Source organism: Scyliorhinus torazame, chromosome 21, assembly GCF_047496885.1.
Source record: "Scyliorhinus torazame isolate Kashiwa2021f chromosome 21, sScyTor2.1, whole genome shotgun sequence".
NCBI lineage: Eukaryota > Metazoa > Chordata > Chondrichthyes > Carcharhiniformes > Scyliorhinidae > Scyliorhinus > Scyliorhinus torazame.
The window spans coordinates 123,758,705-123,773,523 of record NC_092727.1 but is presented as its reverse complement, the minus strand read 5'-3'; the positions used below and the strand labels follow the sequence as shown (position 1 = coordinate 123,773,523).

General features: G+C 50.0%; 1 protein-coding gene across 1 annotated transcript in view; it reads left to right on the top strand.

The window, feature by feature from the left end:
* lasp1 (LIM and SH3 protein 1) overlaps window positions 1-14,819 on the top strand; it is a 186,872-nt gene that overhangs the window by 24,526 nt on the left and 147,527 nt on the right. The window lies entirely within an intron of this gene.

Below are 14,819 nucleotides of genomic sequence, written 5' to 3'. Positions count from 1 at the left end.
GATGTGCCCCATGGAGAAGATAGAGAGCACCCTTTTAAATAATCGTGTGATGTGTTGAGAGGAAGGAACGTTTGCATGTTGATTGGATTTGACTTGGTTTGGGAACATTGAGTACAGAACAGTCCATATCCTCTGAGATATTTACGAATCTTAAAGACCAGGGTTAGCTCATTTGTAGCCATTAACCCGCACAATCTGGTGTGGAACACCAAGCTACTCAGCTACCTTTGTACTTGTTTTACCTGCTCATTCATCCGGTTTGGATTTTTGGACCTGGGTTTTTTTTTTAGTGGTCGCTTGCCTAGTTACCGTACCGTACCTAGTTACAACACCCAAGATGATGCTGTACCGCAGCTACACGGGGTTTTACATTGCTCGTCATTTTAATTTACTTCAAACTGTTCAGTAGTGAGAAATTTTGTGATGTAACATTTCTTCATTGTTAATTGCTCATTTAAATCTGACTTTTGGTGAGCGAGCAATGTGACTGTAATATCCCATAGGAACCTACGGGGATGGGGGCGGCACGACAGCGCAGTGGTTAGCACTGCTGCCTCACGGCGCCGAGGACTCGGGTTCGATACTGGCCCCGGGTCACTGTCTGTGTGGAGTTTGCACATTGTCCCCGTGTCTGCATGGATCTCACCCCCACAACCCAAAGATGTGCAGGGAAGGTGGATTGGCCACGCTAAATTGCCCCTTAATTGGGACAAAAATAATTGGTTACTCTAAATTTATTTAAAAAAAGGAACCTTCAGGGTAGGAATGTTTGTCTTCCCTGTGCTCCTGTCAGAGTACAAACTCCCCCACTAGGGGCGAGATATCGCAATTGACTCCTGTATATAAAATCAGTGAGTAAGGCAGCGGAACACGGTACACGTCATTTGTATAAATAAAACCGTGCCCCTATTTTACTCGTTCTGGACTCCCTGTGTCCTTGTTAAGGGTCCAAAATTGATTTCCATGTGGATAATAAAATTTGAATTAGCATCAGAAATGTGCAAATTGGGTGGCACGGTGGCGCAGTGGTTAGCACTGCTGCCTCACGGTGCCAAGGAACCCGGGTTCGATCCCCGGGTCACTGTCCATGTGGAGTTTGCACATGTTCCCCGTGTCTGCATGGGTCTCACCCCCACAACCCAAAAAGATGTCTAGGGTAGGAGGATTGGCCATGCTAAATTGCCCCTTAATCGGGAAAAACATTATAATTGTGTACACTAAATTTAAAAAAAAAAGAAGTGTACAAATGAATAATACCCTGTATTTATACATAGGCCCCAGAAGGATACATGCTCCAAACCTATGTGGTCTACAAGGACAAAAGTCTTGAATGCCTACAGCATTAAGCAAATTTTCATGGACAAGGCCACAAAAGGGCTGGAATATTCCTTTAAGAGTGAAAGCGCACAGACTGATGGGAATTGGCAGTCACAAAACAGGTTTTGTTTGAATGGTGACGCATAGTCGGTCTATTCATAGTTGGGACATTTCTCGTCCAGTCATTCAGCCAACTCTTTGTGAAGTTGTTTTGAAAATTCTATGTGTACTGAATTTTGGTCCCAGTGCCGTTTCAATATTTAAATACAGCAACAAGAGTCATGTAGCTAGTCTGTCATCCCAGGAAGAGAAAAGATGGATTAATATTTTGGATACAGGCTGTTGGTCAGAAGCAATTAGTTTCCAAGAGTTGTTGAAGGTGTAGCCACCTAAAATGGCTGATTCCCGATTAATTTGGCCAAAACCTGATGTAAAATGGCTAACCGAAAAGGCTGATGGGAAAAGCAGCCAACAGGACACAAACGGACAGCTGCAGACAGAACAGTGTATTCGGCTTTGGGGAAGTCGGCCCAGATCGATACCTGCGACCATTAGCAGCACATCAACCCAGACATCTGCAGTTTAATCGGCTATCCCCGGGAACAATTGCAACATATTAGCAATTGAATGCCGGACCAGACCTCTCGGCGCCTGCAGTGGCCGAGACAAAGAAAGGTGAACGACCACCCCCCGATCAAGGAATCGCCCCATCATTGGAGCATATCGAACCCAGTGATTGGGAACAAGTCCAATCACTTGGGACCAGGGTCAAGGTCCGCCCCGAGAGGCGGGAGGCCCCTGGGACCTATAAAGATAGGGGCCAAGTTCAGATCGACCCTTCTCTCCCTTCTTCTCCTCGCAACCTTCGCAAGAACCATCGACTGGCAACCGTAAGTTTGACTCCAGCGATCGCTACCCGATAGAGACTCCTAGCCATCGACCTGTATCAGCCTTTGAATCCCGCAGGCCAGACCAAATTCGATAAGCCATTTGTTTCCCTGACCTGGTGGGCCATTCCCAAAAGTTAAGTATTGGCCAGTAGTGGTAGGTAGTGGTATAGAAAGTAGGATTATTGTGTAAGTATTTATTGCTGTACATAATAAATGACCGTTGATTTTAATCTTACTAAGCGGTGTGCTGTCTTATTAATCATAAATCGAGCTTGAACCACGTGGCGGTATCAGAAAGATACCTGGCGACTCGTGAGCAAAGGTGACAGAATTAGAGCTAATAAAACTAAGGCTAGTAAGAGCAACAAAGGGCTATATCTTAAAAGGTTATTCCCTTTCCAGAATTTTCAGTTTTGCTATTTTGCTTTATTTTGATTTTAGCAACTTTAATCTGTCTGTTGTTAAGAGCCCAAAATGAGGGCAGCATGGTGGTGCAGTGGTTAGCACTGCTGCCTCACGGTGCCGAGGGTCCAGGTTCTATCCCGGCCCTGGGTCACTGTCCGTGTGGAGTTTGTACGTTCTCCCCTTGTTTGCGTGGGTTACACCCCCACAACCCAAAGATGTGCAGGGTAGATGGATTGGCCACACTAAATTGCCCCTTAATTGGAAAAAATGAATTGGGTACACAACATTTTTTTTTTTTTAAAAAGATCCCAAAATTTCAACCATTTATATTAGGTCAAACAGGTTTCATCTGTTAACATTGTTTTTTAAAAAAATATTTTTATTCTCTGTTTTCACATTTTCTTTAAGATTTACACCCCGCCAACAAACAGTAAACGGTAATGAATACAATGTCAGTCCCCTTATTAACAACAACGATCCCATCCTCCCACCAACCCACAAGCAATGGCCCGCATGACAATATAAGCCTCGAATAAAACAAAAACCTCCCAAGGAATAAAAAAAGGAACCAGTAATCGCCTATGGTCGCCATTGACATATATAGTCCACCCCCCCCCCTAATATTCAACGCCATCCAATCCCCGAAAGAGTACCGTGAATGGCACCCATGAATTGTAGACCCCCCAACCACACACACATTCCTCTCCTCCACTTCCTCTTGTAAACTTCTCCCCCAACCTCGGTTCCTTCCCCCAACTTTTCACCCCAGCTGGACTCATCGAAACCTGTTCTGCCAGGCTCCGATGGCCACAGCCCCTCCCCCACCTCACTCCCATTCACTGGCCGGCTTAAACCGGCCAGCGTGGAGGCCCCCGCCCGAGTGGGGAGGCCCCCGCCCGGGTCTCCTTCCCCTTCCCCGGTCCCAGGAAAAACCACAAAATCCCCTTTAGCACACAACCCCAGCATACACACCCAAGCCCCAAAGAACCATCACTGCAAATGAAAGCTCCAACTCCTCTCTTGTCCAAATATACAGCCGTCGACTCATTTAGTACATACACCAACACGCAGTGAGAAAATAAAGTTACATGAGGCTACATCGGTACACGACCCGCTCTCAGTCCCATTTCTCAATTCTGCCAGAGTCCTTCTGCCTTCGCAAACCCCTCCGCCGCTTCCACCGTCCCAAAATAAAAGTCCTTGGATTTGTAGGTCACCCTCAACTTAGCTGGATTTACTATGCCGCACTGCACCTTGCTGATGTACAGTGCCTTCTTCACCTGCCGCCCGCCTCCTCGCCAGCTCCACCGTAAAGTCATGGTATATACGTATACCAGCTCCAGCCCACCGCACCTCCCGCTTCTGTTTTGCCCAGCACAGGACCTGCTCCTTCACGCTCTACCTTGCTCCCGCACCTTCGCCGCTGCGCTCTATACCGCCGCCCTCACCGAGGCAATCACCTCCTCCACCAGCACTTTCAATACCGCCCCCATCTCCTTCTTCATCGCTTCCATGTGCTTTGTGAACTGTTTTTCAAGTTCAACGGCCATCACCTTGGTCATTTCTTCTGCTGTGAGCATTGCGGCCTCCCCTGGTGCTCCAGCCTCCACTTTCCTTGCAGTCCCCGCGCTGACCTTTCCACTCCCCGGCGGACTTCCATTAACAACTTTTGTCACGGCCGTTTTTTCCCCCAACTTGGTCATCTCTCCTCTCTGTGCCTTCTTACTGCTTTTACAGCTTCCGTTGCCCCTGGGACCGGGCGCTAAGACCCCGAAAATATGGTTCCCGAACGGGAGCCTTCCAGTGTGCGGCTGCCTCCCGCCTGCCATCACTGGAAGCCATCTGTTAACATTGTTGAATAGGAAGGGAATTATGGCAATTTTCTGAGATAAATAACTGGCACAGCGTTCTAACTATATTTAGTGTAATATGAGGGAGGGGAATTTTTCATGTTATGTACACTTGGCAATATGCACTTTTTACGATATTAAAACTCTTGGGGTTTGTGCAAACGTCCTGTCACTTTGCCATTCTAAATTCCTAAGTCTGCATTTTCTATGGGGACTGCTATGAAAACTTGTCACCTTGTGAAATAGACCTTCCATCTCTCTCTCACCACCCAGTGGGTTTGTGTGTACCTTCCAACAAAACCTACTTGAGGCAGTCCCACCCTTCCTCCCCACTCCCAGTGCAGAGAATTGTTTGTTGGGATGTGTAAACAATGTGGATTTTATGTTGCGAGACATTTATGTTATGATTTCTTTCACAAAATACGAACAATGCTTGAGAAAAATGTGGAATTGGAGAATGGGGTGTTCAGAGACGGCCATTAATCTCCCATTGTTTTGAGAGAAACAGCATTAGGATTGTTGACATCCCCAGTGCGGTTGAAATGGAGCCATGAGCAAGTTCAGTCCCTGAGATGCTCTGAACTTGACAGGGGCAGCAGCGGCAAAGCTACAATTAATCTCCGTACACAAATGGGAACGAAGCAAGCATTCCTGGCCTTGATTGCTTGGTTGCTAAATCCTGGTTATGTTTGTGTGTAAACTTCAATTTTCCTTTGTTCCTGGTATATAAGCCATACCCTGGGTGCAGGTCGGGAAAGGAGACCCTTAGGGGAGTGGAGACTTATTTTATTATTAAGAAACCGTGATCCAAGGGCAGCACGGTGACACAGTGGTTAGCACTGCTGCCTCACGGCGCCGAGGTCCCAAGTTTGATCCCAGCTCTGGGTCACTGACCATGTGGAGTTTGCACATTCTCCCCGTGTCTGCGTGGGTTTCGCCCCCACAACCCAAAAATATGTGCAAGCTAGGTCGCTTGGCCATGCTAAATTATCCCTTAATTGGAAAGGGGCACGCTAAATTTATTTAAAAAAATAAACCGTGATCCAGTATTTTCTCCCTGCTGTTTATGCGTGCTACTTTATGAGGATTGAACAAAAACCTATCTCCTCGACCAAGCATTTGACAATTTGCCCTAATCTCCATATGTGACCTGATATCAAATTTTGTTTGCTTCTATGAAGCACCTTAGGGCGTTTAATTCTGTATATAAATGCAAGTTGTTTTTAGTGTCAATATCTGGGGGGACAGGCTCATTTTTGATGACTGACGGTCTTTATTTCATTTCTTTTCAATAAATTTAGAGTACCCAATTTTTCTTTTTTTAGAGTACTCGATTTGTTTTCCAAATAAGTGGCAATTTAGCGCGGCCAATCCACCTACCCTGCAGATCGTTGGGCTGTGGCGGTGAAACCCACGCAGTCACGGGGAGAATGTGCAAACTCCACACACACAGTGACCCGGGGCCGGGATTGAACCAGGGTCCTCGGTGGCGTGAGGCAGCAGTGCTAACCACTGCACCACTGCCCTTGGATCACGGTTTATTAATAATAAAATAAGTCTCCACTCCCCTAAAGGTCTCCTTTCCCGACCTACACCCAGGGTATGGCTTATATACCAGGAACAAAGGAAAATTGAAGTTTATCGTGCTGTCCCGACGGTCTTTATTTCAAACGTCTGTCCACCATCTTCATTTTGGCTTGCTGATGAAAAGGAGCCAAGTGAAGTTAGGAAACGCATTTTATATGTAACGGGTGAGAGAAGTTTAGAATTCTCTTCTGCAAGTGGAACAGATGCTAGATCAATTGTTAATTTTAAATCAAGATTGATAAACTTTCATTAACCAAAGATATTTAGAGGCAAAGAAAGGTATTTGGAGTGAGGCCGCAGAAAAGAGATGCGGCGCGAGTCAGTGGACAGAAGTTAAAGACCGCTTTCGGGCATGTTTGGCGGGGTGTTTCTCGGTGGCTGCTGCGCCGAAAATCATCTCGTTATTCAATAATAATAATAACCGCTTATTGTCACACGTAGGCTTCAAAGAAGTTACTGTGAAAAGCCCCTAGTCGCCACATTCCGACGTCTGTTCGGGGAGGCCGGTACGGGAATTGAACCCGCGCTGCTGGCATTGCAAACCAGCCATTTAGCCCACTGTGCTAAACCAACCCCAGATGGTCAACAGCACTTTGCAGTTTTTTTTTGGCCTCGGGGAATTTCTCCCTGACGAGGCCACACTTGGAGAGATTTCCTGCTGGCGAGCTGACCTTTGCTGACTCGTGATCGGCTTGTCGCGGAGCCTGATCCGTTCCCGATCCGGGTGAAACGGGATCGCTGAATCGTGCCCATGATAACGTTGAATTCTTGGGCAGGTTCGAGGGGCTAAATTACCTCCTTCTGGTTTAAAAAAAAAAAAAAAATACTTTATTGAAAATTTTTGGTCAACCATCACAGTACATTGTGTATCCTTTACACAATAATATAACAGTATAAATAACAATGACCTGTTTTATAAACAAAGAATAAATAATATATAACAAAAACGAAAACTAAAACTAAATGGCAACTGCCTTGTCTCAGATAAACACTCTCCAAAAATATAATTTAACAGTCCAATATACAATTATTTATAGCAACGACCTATACATATTATACATATATATTAACAACCCTGAGAGTCCTTCTGGTTCTCCCCCCCCCCCCCCCCCCCCCCCACCCCTGGGCTGCTGCTGCTACCTTCTTCTTTTCCATTCCCTCTATCTTTCTGTGAGGTATTCGACGAACGGTTGCCACCGCCTGGTGAACCCTTGAGCCAATCCCCTTAGGACGAACTTAATCCGTTCCAGCTTTATAAACCCTGCCATGTCATTTATCCAGGTCTCCACCCCCGGGGGCTTGGCTTCCTTCCACATCAACAGTATCCTGCGCCGGGCTACTAGGGACGCAAAGGCCAAAACATCGGCCTCTCTCGCCTCCTGTACTCCCGGCTCTTGTGCAACCCCAAATATAGCCAACCCCCAGCTTGGTTCGACCTGGACCCCCACTACTTGCGAAAGCACCTTTGTCACCCCCATCCAGAACCCCTGTAGTGCCGGACATGACCAGAACATGTGGGTGTGATTCGCTGGGCTTCTCGAGCATCTCGCACACCTATCCTCTACCCCAAAAAATTTACTGAGCCGTGCTCCAGTCATATGCGCCCTGTGTAACACCTTAAATTGAATCAGGCTTAGCCTGGCACACGAGGACGATGAGTTTACCCTACTTAGGGCATCCGCCCACAGCCCCTCCTCAATCTCCTCCCCCAGCTCTTCTTCCCATTTCCCTTTCAGCTCATCTACCATAATCTCCCCCTCGTCCCTCATTTCCCTATATATATCTGACACCTTACCGTCCCCCACCCATGTCTTTGAGATCACTCTGTCCTGCACCTCATGCGTCAGGAGCTGCGGGAATTCCCTCACCTGTTGCCTCACAAAAGCCCTCAGTTGCATATACCGGAATGCATTCCCTTGGGGCAACCCATATTTCTCGGTCAGCGCTCCCAGACTTGCGAACTTCCCATCCACAAACAGATCTTTCAGTTGCGTTACTCCTGCTCTTTGCCATATTCCAAATCCCCCATCCATTCTCCCCGGGGCAAACCTATGGTTATTTCTTATCGGGGACCCCACCAAGGCTCCCGTCCTTCCCCTATGCCGTCTCCACTGTCCCCAAATTTTCAAAGTCGCCACCACCACCGGGCTTCGGTGAGAACGGCAATGGGGCCGTCACCATAGCTTGTAGGCTAGTCCCCCTACAGGATGCCCTCTCCAATCTCTTCCACGCCGCTCCCTCCTCTTCTCCCATCCACTTACTCACCATTGAGATATTGGCGGCCCAGTAGTACTCACTTAGGCTCGGTAATGCCAGCCCCACCTATCCCTACTACGCTGTAAGAATCCCTTCCTCACTCTCGGGGTCTTCCTGGCCCACACAAAACTCATGATACTCTTTTCGATCCTTTTGAAAAAAGCCTTCGTGATCACCACCGGGAGGCACTGAAACACAAAGAGGAATCTCGGGAGGACTACCATTTTAACCGCCTGCACCCTCCCTGCCAGTGACAGGGATACCATGTCCCATCTCTTGAAGTCCTCCTCCATTTGTTCCACCAATCGCGTTAAATTTAACCTATGCAATGTACCCCAATTCTTGGCTATCTGGATCCCCAAGTAACGAAAGTTCCTTGTTACCTTCCTTAGCGGAAAGTCCTCTATTTCTCTGCTCTGCTCCCCTGGATGCACCACAAACAACTCACTTTTCCCCATGTTCAGTTTATATCCTGAGAATTCTCCAAACTCCTGAAGTGTCCGCATTATCTCTGGCATCCCCTCCGCCGGGTCCGCTACATATAACAACAAATCATCCGCATATAGAGATACCCGGTGTTCTTCTCCTCCTCTAAGTACTCCCCTCCACTTCTTGGAACCCCTCAATGCTATTGCCAGGGGCTCAATCGCCAGTGCAAACAATAATGGGGACAGAGGGCATCCCTGCCTTGTCCCTCTATGGAGCCGAAAGTATGCAGATCCCCGTCCATTCGTGACCAGGTGCCTCCGCATATTGCCTGTCCACCCTCCGAAGTTCTTGCAGCAACCGCTCCCGTCCCCTACTCTCCTGCTTTCCTTTATGTGCCCTTATTGATACCAGCTCCCCTCTAACCACTGCCTTCAGCGCCTCCCAGACCACTCCCACCTGGACCTCCCCATTATCATTGAGATCCAAGTACTTTTCAATGCACCCCCTCACCCTTAGACACACCCCCTCATCTGCCATTAGTCCCATGTCCATTCTCCAGGGTGGGCGCCCTTCTGTTTCCTCCCCTATCTCCAAGTCCACCCAATGTGGAGCGTGATCCGAAATGGCTATAGCCGTATACTCCGTTCCCCTCACCTTCGGGATCAACGCCCTTCCCAAAACAAAAAAGTCTATTCGCGAATAGACTTTGTGGACATAGGAGAAAAACGAAAACTCCTTACTCCTAGGTCTGCTAAATCTCCACGGGTCTACTCCTCCCATCTGCTCCATAAAATCTTTAAGCACCTTGGCTGCTGCCGGCCTCCTTCCAGTCCTGGACCTCGACCTGTCCAGCCCTGGTTCCAACACCGTATTGAAATCTCCCCCCATTACCAACTTTCCCACCTCTAGGTCCGGGATGCGTCCTAACATACGCCTCATAAAATTGGCATCATCCCAGTTCGGGGCATATACGTTTACCAAAACCACCGTCTCCCCCTGTAGTTTGCCACTCACCATCACGTATCTGCCCCCGCTATCCGCCACTATAGTCTTTGCCTCAAACATTACCCACTTCCCCACTAATATAGCCACCCCCCTGTTTTTCGCATCTAGCCCCGAATGGAACACCTGCCCCACCCAACCTTTGCGTAGTCTCACCTGGTCTATCAGTTTCAAGTGCGTTTCCTGTAACATAACCACGTCTGCCTTAAGTTTCTTAAGGTGTGCGAGTACCCGTGCCCTCTTTATCGGCCCGTTCAGCCCTCTCTCGTTCCACGTGATCAACCGGGTTGGGGGGCTTTTTACCCCCCCCCTTGTCGATTAGCCATCCCCTTTTTCCAGCTCCTCACCCGGTTCCCACGCAGCTGTGTCCCCCCCAGGCGGTGCTCCCCCGCCCATCCCACCCCATGCCAGCTCCCCCTTCTCCCCAGCAGCAGCAGCCCAATAATTCCCCCCTCCCACCCCACCCCCGCTAGATCCCCCACTAGTGTAGTTACACCCCCCATGTTGCTCCCAGAAGTCAGCAAACTCTGGCCGACCTCGGCTTCCCCCCGTGACCTCGGCTCGCACTGTGCGCCGCCCCCTCCTTCCTGCTTCCCTATTCCCGCCATGATTATCATAGCGCGGGAACCGAGCCCGCGCTTCCCCCTTGGCCCCGCCCCCAATGGCCAACGCCCCATCTCCTCCACCTCCTTTCCTCCCCCCACCACCTCCTGTGGAAGAAAGAAAAGTTACCACATCACAGGATTAATAACATAAAACTCCTCTTTCCCCCCTTTTTACCCCCCTCTTCGCCCCCCATACTCGCCCCACCACTTTGTTTCAAACGTTCTTTTTTTAATAACCCGCTCATTCCAATTTTTCTTCCACGATAAAAGTCCACGCTACATCCGCCGTCTCAAAGTAGTGGTGCCTCCCTTGATATGTGACCCACAGTCTTGCCGGTTGCAGCATTCCGAATTTTATCTTCTTTTTGTGGAGCACCGCCTTGGCCCGATTAAAGCTCGCCCTCCTTCTCGCCACCTCCGCACTCCAGTCTTGGTATACGCGGATCACCGCGTTCTCCCACTTACTGCTCCGAGTTTTCTTTGCCCATCTAAGGACCATCTCTCTATCCTTAAAACGGAGGAATCTCACCACTATGGCTCTAGGAATTTCTCCTGCTCTCGGTCCTTGCGCCATCACTCGGTATGCTCCCTCCACCTCCAGCGGACCCGCCGGGGCCTCCGCTCCCATTAACGAGTGCAGCATCGTGCTCACATATGCCCCGAAGTCCGCTCCCTCCACACCTTCAGGAAGACCAAGAATCCTTAGGTTGTTCCTCCTCGCGTTGTTCTCCAGCGCCTCCAGCCTTTCCACACATCGTTTATGGTGTGCCTCGTGCATCTCCGTCTTCACCACCAGGCCCTGTATGTCGTCCTCATTCTCGGCAGCCTTTGCCTTCACGGCCTGAAGCTCCCGCTCCTGGGTCTTTTGCTCCTCCTTTAGCCCTTCGATCGCCTGTAGTATCGGGGCCAACAGCTCCTTCTTCATTTCCTTTTTGAGTTCTTCCACGCAGCGTTTCAAAAACTCGTGTTGTTCAGGGCCCCATGTTAAACTGCCACCTTCCGTCGCCATCTTGGTTTTTGCTTGCCTTCCTTGCCGCTGCTCTAAAGGATCCACCGCAATCCGGCCACCTTCCTCTCCTTTTTTCATCCGTATCCAGGGGGGATTCCCTTCTGGTTCACCGCACAGTACTTTTAGCCGTTAGAATTGCCGTTGGGGCTCTTATTAAGAGCCCAAAAGTCCGTTCCACCGGGAGCTGCCGAAACGTGCGACTCAGCTGGTCATCGCCGCACCCGGAAGCTCGACCTCCTTCTGTTTTAATGTGAGGCACAAGAAAGTCCGGAGTTCCCGGAGAGTATATTCCAGTATGTGTCATCACCTACAGGAGAAGATGGTTTTACAAGATTAGGAAGCCAGGCCATCTGGCAGCCATTACTGCCAGTACCTCCGTATTTATAAGGACAGGGAATGTGCCTTTAATAAGCTCACAGGCCGGTGGTAATCACGGTTTGGCCGTCTGTTCCTGTACAACCAGAGTAAGTGTGAGATTTTCAATTACCCAGCTCTATGGTACACGTGTTCATTGAAATCTCTCCATCTGGCACTCGATCCAGGGCTATAATTTCCTTTTTTATTTTCCTAGGAATTCAAATTTAACTTTAAGCCTCAATATAAGAGCTGACGTAAATGAGACTTCAAACATTTTTGAATCATTATTCTGCAGTTCTCCCACACAACCTTCCCTCTCCAAATTAATTGCTACTTTTACATGCTCCCCCTGGCATTATCTAGACAAGTTTGTTGTTGGAAGCAGTTTGAATACAATAATTGTAAGTACTTGATTTCTCTTAAATAGCCTTGTGTGTGTCTATGTAACGATGAGATCCGCTAATTAGCTCTGCCTATTCAATATCCCTTTCCATTCCTATCTTGATCCACGGCTACGACATCTTGGTTGAACCCGAGAGAAATCAAATTTGCCAATTTATTTATTTATTGAGTTTTTAAATTTAGAGTACCCAATTATTTTTTTTCCAATTAAGGGGCAATTTATCTTTTGTTTTTCTGCCTCTGTGGATAGTTCAGGCAGTGCCCTATTTGCTCTTCCCCACCCCCCCCATCACAAACGCTCCGACTCCCTCCCTCCCACCACCCTCCTTTCCCCTCTCTCCCCACCACCCCACTTCCTTTCCCTTCTGTTGGTACAGAGGCGAGGGTATATAGGGCGGGATTCTCTGACCCCCTGCCGGGTGGGGGAATCGCCGCGCGAATCGCGCCTCGTCGCCGGGACGCGATTCTCCCACCCCTGTGAAAACGGCCGCGCGCGAAAGGCGCCGGGCCGCACGGAGAATCGCCACAAATGGCCGTAGCAGCGATCCTCCGGCAGTGCCGCGATTCTCCGGCCCGTATGGGCCGAGCGGCCGTCCGACAAAATCCGATTCCCGCCGGTACCGTTCTAACGTGCTCTGGGCCGGCGGGACCTCGGGTTGAAGGGTCCGGGGGCGGCCTGTGGGGGGGGGGGGGGGGGAAGAGGGGTCGAACCCCGGGGAGGCCCTCCGTAGTGGCCTGCGATTGGGGCCCACCGATCGGCGGGCCGGCCTCTCTGGCTGCGGACGTCTTTTCTTCCGCGCCGGCTCCTGGATCCCTGCGCCATTTGGTGTCGGGGCAGGCGTGGGGATGACGGCTAGTGCGCATGCGCTAGTTGGCGCCGGCCCAACTGCGCATGCATGGACCCCGCGACGCTGGGACCGGCAGCTGGTGCGGCGTGGGCTGCTCCAGCGCCGTGCTGGCCCCCCCCCCCCCAGGACCCGAGGATCGGGTCACGGAACCGGCGCCGGAGTAAAGCACACCCGTTTTGGCACCGCGCTGGCACTCTGGCGCCGGACCAGAGAATCGCGCCCCTGGTCTCTCCAGCGCAAGGTTTAGTGCGTGTACCATTTGTTTTTTGTAGAAACGTGTTGTGAACTGTTTTAATAATCAGAGTATTCACCCCCCCCTCCCCGTACATTGGTGCTGAGGGGAGGATACCCTGTTTCTCCAACACTAAATGAGTGTTTGTACCGTTTGGCCTGGTATATATTTTTAATGTTTTAATAAAAAGATATGGTCAATCCACCCACCCTGCACATCTTTTTAGGTTGTGGGGGTGAGACCCGCGCAGACACTGGGAGAATGTGCAAACTCCACACGGACTGGGATCGAACCCAGGTCCTCGGCGCCGTGAGGTAGCAGTGCTAACCACTGCGCCGCCGTGCCGCCCTTTAAAGTCACCAGTTTTAACTGAAATTTTTGGTTACTTGTCAAGCTCATTAGTTCTGAACTATTGAGGTTTCCTTTCTCAGTAACCAATACCGGTCTTCGAAACAGTGCAGTTATCAATAGTGATGACTTCCGTTTCCTGTTTTAAAAATAGGTTGTGAGTTCAAGTCCCCCTTTAGGTCTTTTTAAAAAAAAAAAAAGGGGCAATTTTTATTCGGGGTTTTCTCAAAATATCAACAACAGAATGGAAAAGGAACCCAGTAAAATTAAATACAGAACAAATTAAAACAACCCCCGTGGCTCCCTCCTCTCCCCCCCCCCCCCCCTCCGCCCCATACATAAATAATAAATTAACACCCCGAGTTTAACACAAAGCAAACATAGCAAATATATACACCCCCTCAGATCCCCCAGGGTAAATAAACAAAAATAAAATTGAACCCCCCCTCCCCTGGGTTGCTGCTGCTGACCATTGTCTACCGTTCTGCCAGGAAGTCCAAGAACGGAAGCCACCGCCTAAAGAACCCTTGTACCGATCCCCTTAAGGCGAATTTCACCCTCTCTAATTTAATAAACCCTGCCATATCGTTGATCCAGGATTCCACGCTTGGGGGCCTTGCATCCTTCCACTGAAGACGAATCCTTCGCCGGGCTACCAGGGACGCAAAGGCCAGAATGGCCCACCTGAGCACACACTCCCGATCGATGAACCGATGAAACCGCACCAGCACCGCCCGCGGAGGCTCGTTGGCCTTGGGCCTCCTCGCCAGCACTCTATGGGCCCCTTCCAGCTCCAGGGGCCCCTGGAAGGACCCCGCTCCCATCAGCGAGTTTAGCATGGTGACCACATAGGCCCCCACGTCCGACCCCTCCAGCCCCTCCGGGAGGCCCAGAATCCACAAATTCCTCCGCCTCGACCGGTTCTCCATCTCCTCGAACCGCTCCTGCCATTTCTTGTGGAGCACCTCATGTGCCTCCACCTTTACCGCAAGGCCTAAGATCTCGTCCTCGTTGTCGGAGACCGTTTGTCGGAACTCGCGGATTGCCACCCCCTGGGCCGTCTGGGTCTCCAGCAGCTTGTCGATAGAAGCCTTCATCGGCTCCAGCAGGTCCACTTTAATCTCCCTGAAGCAGTGCTGGATAACCTCCTGCTGCTCCTGCGCCCACTGCATCCATGCTGCCTGGTCCCCGCCCGCCGTCATTTTGCTCTTCTTCCCTCGCACCTTCTTTGGGTTCACCACCACTTTTTTAGTCGCCCCGCTCCTGGTCCAAGTCATACACT